Source organism: Gracilinanus agilis, chromosome 1 (genome assembly GCF_016433145.1).
Source record: "Gracilinanus agilis isolate LMUSP501 chromosome 1, AgileGrace, whole genome shotgun sequence".
Lineage (NCBI taxonomy): Eukaryota > Metazoa > Chordata > Mammalia > Didelphimorphia > Didelphidae > Gracilinanus > Gracilinanus agilis.
Window position 1 is genome coordinate 379543202 of NC_058130.1, and position 9293 is coordinate 379552494.

Genomic DNA, 9293 nt, shown 5'->3' on the forward strand with positions numbered 1-9293 from the left:
AAGGAATGAAGGAAAACTTGCGTATATTCAGGTGTTTCTTTTAGATATTCTGTGTTGCTGTGATATATGGGATAGTTATATTCATTCTACCATTTTGCAAGTAATAATTACCAAGTATGTACTACGTTCTTAACAATAGCAAATATAGGGGACAGCTAGTGGCTCAGTTGATAAAGAGTCAGGAGATAGGAGATCCTGGGATCACATCTGGCCTAAGATACTTCCTAGCTGTGTGACCCTAGGTAAATCACTTAATCCCTATTACCTAGCTCATATGGCTCTTCTGCCTTGGAACAGATAAAAAAATGTATTGATGGGGGCAGCTGGGTAGCTCAGTGGATTGAGAGCCAGGCCTAGAGACGGGAGGTCCTAGGTTCAAATCCAGCCTCAGACACTTCCCAGCTGTATGACCCTGGGCAAGTCACTTGACCCTCATTGCCTACCCTTACCACTCTTCCACCTATAAGTCAATACACAGAAGTTAAGGGTTTAAAATTAAAAAAATAAAAATAAAAAAAATGTATTGATTTTAAGATGGAAGGCAAGGGTTAAAAAAAAAAAAAAGAAAAGCATGTATACTATGAAATAGGCCAGTAGTATCAGATTCAAAGAGAAAATGATCCCTATGGGCTGCCTAGTGATTTAGTTTCTAAATGTATTCTTATTCATCTTAAAATTTATTTAAATTAATTTATCATTTATTACTTATATATATTTATTTATTTTGTTAAATATTTCCCAATTATATTTTAATCTAGTTCAGGCTGCATTCAAGAGTGTTGTGAACCAGGTTGGATTCCTCCAAAGTAGATTATCACCTGTGTAATACTATCCCTCATTTTCTTCATTCCTAACCCTTCAGATACAATGGTACCATTCAGATCTCTAATGAATGTGAGGATTAACACATTTTCTTTCAGCTCTTGTATATAAGATGATGATATTCTTTGGGGGATAAAAGGCAATGCTATGCTGCTTTATGAAATGAGCAGCTTAAAGATCATTTGAGATTTAAAAATACATATTGTGTTTATATCTGATATGCACAAGATCATCGTCATTTTATAAAATTTTAGAACTGGAAGCATCCTTAGAGTGACTTTCATTCAATTCCTTCACTTGAACCCATTTGAGTTCAGAGAGTCAACTAGGCCAAGGACACAGATCCAGAATGTGAACTTTGAGAGGCAGGTAGGTAGCATAGTGGACTCAGGAATATCTGAGTCTTGCTTCAGGCATTACTTTGTGGGTGACCCTGGGCAAGTCACTTAAGTGCTCTCAGCCTCAGGTTCCTTATTTGTAAAATGTAGATGACACTAGCTCCTACTTCATACAGTTGTTATGGAGAACAAATGAAATGATATTTATAGAGCACAAGAGCTATTATTATTTATTCCAGTGCCTCTTTTGCTATAGCACACAGTCTTTCAAAATAATGATGTAAAAATAAACTTAAGATGACTTGTGACTGTTTCTTGATTTGCATGGCTACACACTGATATTCACAATAATTAGCCACTATTTGAAGAAGAGGGAACTTTAATGTAACAAAAGATTGTTTAATTATAATTTTTTTGATACTTAAATCATGTTTCATGTGTCACAGTTTTCTTTTTTTCTTTTTTCATTTAATTGATTAATTTAGAATATTTTCCCATGATTACATGATTTGTGTTTTTTCCCTCCCCTCTTCCCTCCCCACTCCTGGAGCTGACAAACAATTCCACTGGGTTTTACATGTGTCATTGATCAAGACCTATTAATCTTTGCACTAGAGTGATTGTTTAGAGTCTATATCCCCAATCATTATCTCCATCGACACATGGGATCAAGCAGTTGTTTTTCTTCTGCATTTCTGCTCCCACAATTCTTTCTCTAGATGTGGGTAGTGTTTTTTCTTATAAGTCCCCCAGAATTGTCCTGGGTCATTGCATTGCTGCTAGTAGAGAAGTCCATTACATTTGATTGTACCACAGTGTATCTGTCTCTGTGTATAATGTTCTCTTGGTTCTGCTCCTTTCACTCTGCATCAATTCCTGGAGGTCTTTCCAGTTCACATGGAATTGCTCCAGTTCATTATTCCTTTCAGCACAATAATATTCCATCACCATCAGATACCACAATTTGTTCAGCCATTTCCCAATCAAGGGACACCCCCTCGTTTTCTAGTTTTTTGCCACCATGAAGAGCGAGGCTATAAATATTTTTGTACAAGTCTTTTTTCCTTATTATCTCTTTAGGGTACCCAGCAGTGGTATGGCTGGATCAAAGGGCAGGCATTCTTTTAAAGCCCTTTTGGCATAGTTCCAAATTGCTTTCCAGAATGGTTGGATCAATTCACAACTCCACCAGCAATGCATTAATGTTGCAATTTTGCCATATCCCCTCCAACATTCATTACTTTCCCCTGCTGTCATTTTAGCCAGTCAGCTGGGTGCAAGGTGGTATCTCAGAGTTGTTTTGATTTGCATTTCTCTAATTCTAAGAGATTTAGAGCACTTTTTCATGTGCTTATTGATACTTTTGATTTCTTTATCTGAAAACTGCATATTTATGTCCCCATTTATTAATTGGAGAATAGCTTGATTTTTTTTTTGTAAAATTAACTTAGCTCCTTATAAATTTGAGAAATTAGATCTGTCAGAGGTTTTTGTTATAAAGATTTTTTTCTCAATTTGTTGCTTCCCATCTAATCTTGATTACATTGGTTTTGTTTGTACAAAAAATAACAAATTTTTAAAAAGAAAGAAATTTTTAAAAAAGAAAAGAAAAATGTACTGTGGCTTTTTAAAACATTTTTTGAAAAAAAAGCATTAAAAAAAAAATTTAGATCCTTAAAAAAAAAAGGTGGTCAAGGAGGTATGCAAGACAAAGCATTAGCTTTCCCAGTTCCTGTTTATCAAGCTTCCCAGGAATCCCCCCACCTACAAATGATACTGTACTAATGCCTTTAGCCTGAGCTATGATGAGCCTTTGACAAGTTAATTTCATTTCACAGGGATATAAGATTTAGAGCCAGTAAAGATTTTTGTTCAACCTCCTATTTTATTGATTCTATTTAAATCAATAATGTTTTATTAAGCACCTATTATTTTTCAGGCACTGTGATAAGTGCCAGGGAAACAAAAATGGTGCAAAAGTCAGGCCCTGCCCTCAGGAAGCTTACACCCTAATGATGATGAGACTGAAACACAGAAAGCTGAAAAGATTTACTTGGTTCACAAAGGTAGTAAGGACCTATAGAACTTGAAATCAGGCCCTCAGATCTCAAATCCAATCTTGATATAATTATTCTTGTATGGTTTAAGGCACAGGTGTCATCCTCTAGTTCACTGAGGAGCTACAGTTTCTGAATAGCTGTGTTAAAAATTTAATTAGGAATGTGATTAGCATTTTGTTGCTGAGAGCAAGGAATCAGGACTTGGGATTCTCTTCTAGATCCTAAGGTCCTTGAGGACAGGGAGAGTGTCTAAAAAGCACAGTCCTGGGCCTATAAAGGGGTCATAATAAATATTTGTTTAATTGATCTGAAAGGATCATAGACTTAGAACCAAAAGGGAATTTTGATAAAATAAAAAAGAATATAAGTTCCCTGAGGGAAGAGCCATTTGGGGTTTTGTCTTTACATCCCTAGAACTTTGTGCAGTGCATGGCACATTTTGTTGTACAGTCATTTTTTCATTAGTGTTCAACTCTTCATGGCCTAATTTGAGGCTTTCTTGACAAATATTCTGGAGTGGTTTGCCATTTCCTTCTCCAGCTAATTTTCTAAATAAGGAAATCGAGGCAAACAAAAGTGACATACCCAGTGTCACATAACTAGTAAGTATCTGAGGCTGGATTTGAATTCAAGTCCTTCTGACTCCAGTCCCAGCACTCTATCCACTGAGTCACCTAACTTGCACATAGTAGCATCTTTTGTTTTTTTTAAAACCCTTACTTTCTCTCTTAGTAACAGCTCTAAGACAGAATGGGAATGGCTATACAAACAGGATTAAGTGACTTGCCCAGGGTCACACAGCTAGTAAGTAACTAAAGCCAGATTTGAACCCATGTCCTCTCAGTTCCTGGCCTGATGCTTTATCCACTGAGCCACCTAGCTACCTTGAATATCAAATAGCTTCAGAAATAATAAAAAAATAAATTGATGTTGAGTTCAGTTCTCTCCTTTTATAGATGAGGAAACAGATGCAGAGAAGTTAAATTATATACTCAAGCTCATTTAGTGATAAGATCTGGTATATGAATCCATGAATTCAGACTAAAAATTCAGTGTTTTTTCACTTAAATCATACTGATTCTCTGACCTGATACTTTGTCCTTTTCCCTCTCTCCATCCCCATCAGAACATTCTTAATCTACTACTAAAGTCAACAAATAACCTTCATGAAAGGAAGGATAACTGTTCTCTTCTTCATTTCTTGATAGAAAACAGAGTTTTTGTTGCTCTTCGTTTTAAATTTAGGATTTATTAGTCACATATTGTCTCAGACAGGACAAGCGTATGCCAGTGATTAGACAAATCTTCGGGAAAAAAGGGAAGGGTAATGAGGAAGAATGAAGGGTAATCCTTAGCAGGGCTAGGGGAAAATGAGGCTGAAGATAGAAGGAAAGAAACTGTGATCTAAAGACCAGGTTGATCTGTTAACCTAAGAGAATGTGGGGCTCCTATTGCCAAAGAATGGGTCAGTTACTGGTCTTATTCAAAGTTGAGGGAATCTGTTAAACATTAGGGTGGTGGAACATTGGAGATGCAAAAAACTCAACCCTGACTCAATTCAAGATTGAGGTTGTTTTCATTTGCATTTCTCTAATTCTAAGAGATTTAGAATACTTTTTCACATGCTTATTGATACCTTTGATTTCTTTATCTGAAAATTGCCTATTCCTGTCCCTGCTCTTTCCAGTATACCAAATCAGGAAGAAGCTTTAAGGCAGGATCTGGCTATGTTCTCTGAGTAGAGGGATCATAAACAGTCTAATCACTGAAGCAAGCAGTACTGAGTGTGGAAAGAAACCTTCACAAAGTCCCACACAGTGGCTAGTTTGTGCTATCTGACCCACTGAATACTTAGGTCTTGCGGGAAGAGAGGGAAGGGGGTTATATTTAGGCTAAGCAAACTCTAGTGTTTCCCCACTCACATTTCCTAAAGTCTTGTGTTCTGAATCACTATCTTAAAGTTGAGAGGATGCTTTTCAACTGTGACACCTAGCTGCCTATAATAATAATAATAGCTAGCATTTTATGTTGATTTAAGGTTTGCAAAGTGCTTTACAAATATTATCTCATTTGATTCTCACAACAGTTCTGGTAGATGGGTGCTATTATTATTATCCCTATTTTAAAGGAGGGAACTGAGACAGACAGAGACTAAGTTACTTGCCTAAGGTCACACTGTTAGTAAGGGTCTAAGGCTGGATTTGAATTCAAACATTCCTGATTCTGAGTCCAGCCTTACTGGTGCTTTATCTTGAGGATTCTGTAGGTGGCTCCCTGCCTAGATGGAACTCTAGGACAGGGAGGAGGGGAAGAGAAGGTAAAGACCTGGCCCTCCCCAAAATGCACCATTTCTGGAGTTGTAGGAATGGCTCCCAGAAGGTGGGCTGACTGGGTGTTAGAAGGACTGATACAAGGCAGACCCTGATGAGAGGCAAGAGTCTATGTGCACATATCACTAGAAAGGGCAAGCTCGTCATATCCCAGCACATTCTGGATATTTCATCCAGAATGTGTAAAGTCAAAAACTCATCAGAGTAGAGTTATTTCAGGTCTACTAGAGAGCTATTACTGTGAATTAGAGAGGTCCAAGAGGCAGTCTATAGGATACCACAAAGGCTACTTGGGTCCATGAGGAATTCTCAGGGGTACAATTCAAGGAAAACTTGAGGTTGCCTAGCAAATGCTTAGAGACTCTCAGTGCCATCAGGGACCAGAGGTCTACTTCCTCCATGAGGTTCTTCATTTACAAATATGTGTCCTTTAGTGAACTCCTATACTTCCTATAGGGTGGCTCCTGGTTGGGAAATTTAGGACAACTATCATTGTAGCTATATGGCCTCTGGAGCCCCCTGTTGGGACATGGGAATATGGCAGCCAGCCATAACAACATCTGTGAGCCATCTGCTTGTAGACTTGCATAATAATATCAAATATTGCCTAAGACCGGATCTACACTTGCCAGGAACTAAGGAAATGGGGATGGGGGAGCAAACAAGGGTCATATTTATTGGGAAAAGATGGAACCTAAGCCGAAGATGAGGGGAGAAAAATATAAAACCCAAGGGGCAGCCTGATTAGTTAATAGAGTCATTGAAGTCCAAAGGACAGAGCTGAGAGATGGGTTGGTTGGTTATTAGAATTCAAAATCAAGGAAATGTATTGGATATTATTGAAGCAAAATACCAGGAACTCAGGAAGTTAATAGCTTGGTATCAAAAAGTTTAAGTACATTTTTAAGCTATCAGAGCAAGTTATGCTTTAAAAAATAATATAAATAATTTTAATAAAGTTTTAATAACTTTAATAGTTTTAAAATGCAACAAGATTATTGGGACATGCTAGTTATCTATTGTTCTACTAAAATGATTTGAAATAGGATAAAGAAGAAACATAATAAAAGTATTTTCAACTCTATTTGTCTATAGATCTATGATCTCATCTATGTAATCTCTTAATGGCTACCATTGCAAACAGGTCACATTTTCTTATCCTATGTCATTATTGTCTGTCTTGTAGCAAGTCTTTCACAGAAGGGTGGCCCAATGTATTGGAGAACTTCTCCAGGGTCTTTTATTCTTCTTTGACTACCAGAATAAAACATAGTTTTTCTCTGTTTTCCCCAAAGACTGAGCCACTTCTTTTTTCCAATCATATCTCAATATCTTTTACTCTCATTTAGTAATATGCTACATCCTACTTTTACCTATTTTATCTTCCTTCTCTGTTGCTTTTTGGTTTACCTGTGGTTTGGAGATCAGAGTGTTTCATGATTTGCAGCCAGATAGCATCACTGAGAAAATATTGATATTTAGAAAGATGGTCTTTACCTGTTAGGAAGTAATTTACCATTATTGGAAATCCTGCTTAATTTCCCAAATGTCTTCTGAGTTGATCTTCTTTTCAACTATAGGCACAACTCATTATCTGTTGCATGGATAGCTGGCTGGCCATCCATTCACAGGTCTTAATTTGGGCAATATTAATTTCTCATCCACTTGTTTTGTGTGTATAGTTTTTTTAATGGCTGTTGAACTCATTAAGGGGTTCCAAAATTGTTGACCTAAAGCTGACTTCAGACATTATTCAATCAGTATAACATCGTTCATAAGCAGGATCATCTAGAGAATGTCATTGTCCATAAGGAACTGATCTTCCATTTGAATTCCAAACAGCACGTTCCCTTTGATGGGAACTCATTTCCCTCTTTCATACCTCACTTGATATAGATAATCTGAGGATCATTGGCCAAAGTTACCTAGTTCAGTAGCTACATCTATTAAGGAATCTTGTCTGATCTTACCATACACATAGGAAGCATATTATTGAAATAGTTTTTAATGTTGTATTTTGCTTTAATGGATGAAATACTTTTATATATTTAAGAAACAATAAAAACAGTGGGATATTACATATTCTATGCCTCTCAATCAATTGCATGACTATGAAGATATGTTCCATTGCAGAAAATTTTCTGGAGGAAATTTATCTGTCCCTTACTTACATTTTCATCAAGGATACTTAATAGGTTCCATTAGACTATGAGCTCTCCATAGAAAAGGAGCTACTGGAGAGTAGGACTATCTTTTTTCCTTTTTTTTTTTTTTTTTTTTTTTTTTTTTTGTATCTCCAGGGTTTAGCATAGTGTCTAGAACACAATAGGAACTTAACAAATGACTGTTAATTCTCAACTATATTCTTCAAAGAGTTGTTGAAGAAAGTTGTATAACATCATTGGCTTAATATCAGAAGACTATTGGACCTATCTTGGCTAAATATGTGAGATAACAGCAATGACAAAGACTATATTTGAACCTGTAAGAGGTGAAAAAAAGAAAAATTGGAAGGTGTTTTGAGCTGACCTTCTAAACAGTATTCAAGCAGAAATCTATCTTCTCAAACAAAGATTAAATATTTAAAAAGTACTCAGGATGCTCCTAGAGAAGTACACAACTTTGATTTCAGGAGAGAACTAGAAGAAAGATGAAAAAGTTGATGAAACAGAAAAAAACAGGACTAGCCCAACTAAAGAGTCCATGACATTACTGACTGCATATAAGAAATATCACTTAGATAAGATTCCTTCAGCAAATTTGAAGGCAGCTGATCTCCTAGGAGCTGAAGTTGAGGATTCTGAAGAAGAAAGCAATGATGATGATATGCAGCAATACTGGCCAATCTGGGAAAAAAACTTTAAAAAAAGAGAGAGAAAGTTGAAGAGAAAGCATGGAAGGAACAAGACTAAAAGCCTGAAAAAAATCTTCTGGAATCTTCAATGGAAAATATTCTAAGTAGAAACTCTCTCCTTTATCTAGTAAGATAGATGGGCCAGTAGGCCCATCTCAGCTTTAGGTCAACTTTGAAATAAAGAGCAGTTGGGATGATGATGTTGTCTTTAAGAATTCTATTAGTTTCCAAACAGAATTTCACAAAAAGTTCATATACATCAAATTGTATAATCCTAGAAGCTTATTAAAGGTTGTTTTGGCTTTAGTTTGCTCAGGATTTTCTTCTATTACACTCAGTGGCTTGTAGATTTCCTGTATTTCAAATTCCAAAAAGCCTTTCTTTGGTCAGTGATACTTTATTTGATAATGGCATCTAGATCTAGGAATTAGTTTAGCCTCTCCTTCTATAGTACTGATTTATAATTTAATAAGCCAGTATGTGTTCTGTGAGGGGAAAAATGTTTGATAATTTGATAGTCCATTTTTTATGAAGATTTTATGAAGATGAGAAAGTATGCTTTTGGGTGTAGTTACTTATGTCTTCTCAGTTGCTTTTTCTGGGCTAACAATAACATTTACGATCTTTCCCTTTGTTTTTAACTCTCTAATAATGTGGAATAATATGCAATGTATAATAATAATATGCAATGTATAATAATAATATGCGATAATTTAATGATCCTTATTTGAAGACATTACATGAAGATAATCAACAGTTAATGTTTTGAAATGGTCTGAAAAACATCATTCCTACTACCAGTGATATAATTCAATGCAAAAATGGCATGCAAAAACAATATAAATCATGTAAAGGTAGCTGAGGAAGTCAATAGTAGCAATTACCTGAG

General features: G+C 36.0%; 1 pseudogene; it reads left to right on the forward strand.

The window, feature by feature from the left end:
- The first annotated feature begins 7936 nt into the window (after positions 1-7936).
- On the forward strand, positions 7937-8752 carry LOC123252022 (annotated as a pseudogene).
- The last annotated feature ends 541 nt before the right edge of the window (positions 8753-9293 follow it).